Raw genomic sequence first — 2,333 nt, forward strand, 5'->3', positions numbered from 1 at the left:
AACTTGGTGAGGCGGGAGGCTGAGGCAGGAGAACTGCATGAACCCAGGAGGCGGAGGCTGCAGTGAGCCAAGATTGTGCCACTGCACTCCAGCCTGAGTGACAGAGCAAGACTCCATGTCAAAACAAACAAGCAAACCTGGATTCAGAGCTAGACCAATTGGTGGGAAAGATTCAGGTGGTTGAAAGTGCTGTGATTATAGTTAATGAGGTCTTGAAGACAGGACAGAAATCTCTGATCAAAATAACCTTTAAAATTCCACTCATTAGGAAGGGGCCTGGTGAATATGCGGCACCATCTCCCAGCGGCTTAACACAGGCAACCTTCCCTTCAATCCTGGACAGATATGCCATTCATGTGAATGTAGGGACTGTATGAAAATGAAAAATACTGGCATCTCAGCATGCAACATGTTCATCCCAAGGTCCTTGCCGAGAGACAAGGAAAAACACTCACTGAGAACTTCATTCCCAGTCACATTCTGCTCCAGGTCATAAACTTGTGACATAAAAGACAAAATGAATAGCCCTCGCTAGATATTTATTATTTTTTATTATTTTTCTATTTTTATTTATTTATTTTTTTTGAGACAGAGTCTCGCTCTGCCCCCAGGCTGGAGTGCAGTGGCGCGATCTCGGCTCACTGCAAGCTCCGCCTCCCGGGTTCACGCCATTCTCCTGCCTCAGCCTCCCGAGTAGCTGGGACTACAGGCGCCCGATGCTACGCCCGGCTAATTTTTTTTTTGTATTTTTAGTAGAGATGGGGTTTCACTGTGTTAGCCAGGATGGTCTCGATCTCCTGACCTCGTGATCCGCCCACCTCGGACTCCCAAAGTGCTGCGATTACAGGCGTGAGCCACCGCGCCCGGCAAGATATTTGCTTATTTATTTATTTTGAGACGGAGTTTCATTCCTGTTGACCAGACTGGAGTGCAATGGTGCAATCTCAGCTCACTGCAACCTCTGCCTCCTGGGTTCGAGCAATTCTCCTGCCTCAGCCTCCCAAGTAGCTGGGATTACAGGTACCCGCCACCACTCCTGGCTAATTTTTTGTAACTTCAGTAGAAATGGGGTTTTGCCACGTTGTCCAGGCTGGTCCCAAACTCCTGGACTCAAGTGATCCGCCCACCTCGGACTCCCAAAGTGCTGCGATTACAGGCGTGAGCCACCGCGCCCGGCAAGATATTTGCTTATTTATTTATTTTGAGACAGTCTCCCTCTGTGGCATAGACTGGAGTGCAATGGTGCAATCTCAGCTCACTGCAACCTCTGCCTCCTGGGTTCGAGCAATTCTCCTGCCTCAGCCTCCCAAGTAGCTGGGATTACAGGTACCCGCCACCACTCCTGGCTAATTTTTTGTAACTTCAGTAGAAATGGGGTTTTGCCACGTTGTCCAGGCTGGTCTCAAATTCCTGAACTCGGCCTCTCAAAGTGCTGGGATTACAGGCATGAGCCACCACACCCGGTCGAGCCACCACTATTTAAATACCTGTTTCTCTGTCTCCCTGGCTCGGTGGGCAGGCATTTTTGAGGATAGAGTGTGGTTGAATTTTCCTACGTAACGTACATGAGTTCTGCAGTTGCCCTCTGTTAGGGTTTCAAGAAGGCTAGTAATCTATCAGGGCTTACCAGTTTTCACAATATACTTAAGCCTGTGATTTCTGGTGATGTTTTAAAATAAATGACTATAGTTTGAGGGTTAAGGTTTGGAGCAGACCAGGCACAGTGACTGACCCACGCCTGTAATCCGAACACTTTGGGAGGCCGAGTGAGGAGGATCGCTTGAGGCCAGGACTTTGAGACCAGCCTGGACAACATAGTGAGACCCGTCTCTACAAAACAGAATTTTTAAAAACTTAGCCAGGTGTGGTGGCACGCACCCGTAGTCACAGCTACTCAGGAGGCTGAGACAGGAGGATCACTTGAGCCAAGGAGGTTGAGGCTGCAGTGAGCTATGACCGTGCCACTGCACTCCAGCTCGGGTGACAGAGGGAGACCCTGTCTCCAAGGAAAGCCAAAAAGATTAGGAGTGAACTTGAGTTTCTCTGTAAATGTGTCAGAGATACGGAAAGCAAGTGTGGAAAAAGTGATCGAAGATGGCTCTGTAAGGTGAAGGATAAATGGAGAAAGCGGGAAGCGAGTGAAGGATGGGGGCATGGAGGGGTGCCCATCAAAGTCAGGGGTTTCCAGGAGGAAGAGCCGCAGACTGGAAGGTCAGGAGCTAGTGGGGCGTGTTTCAAGCAGAGGGTCGGTGTGAAGGGGGAGAAGCAAGAAAAACAGGACATGGAGGCTGGAGAAGGAAGGCGGGGCCAGGGTCTTGTAGGCAGTGTTAGGG

At 49.8% G+C, this 2,333-nt stretch overlaps 1 protein-coding gene across 1 annotated transcript in view; it reads left to right on the plus strand.

Moving 5' to 3' along the window:
• Positions 1–2,333, plus strand: part of AP5Z1 (adaptor-related protein complex 5, zeta 1 subunit) — a 20,551-nt gene that overhangs the window by 963 nt on the left and 17,255 nt on the right. The window lies entirely within an intron of this gene.

Source organism: Colobus angolensis, unplaced genomic scaffold (assembly GCF_000951035.1).
Source record: "Colobus angolensis palliatus isolate OR3802 unplaced genomic scaffold, Cang.pa_1.0 Scaffold43, whole genome shotgun sequence".
Taxonomy (NCBI): Eukaryota; Metazoa; Chordata; class Mammalia; order Primates; family Cercopithecidae; genus Colobus; species Colobus angolensis.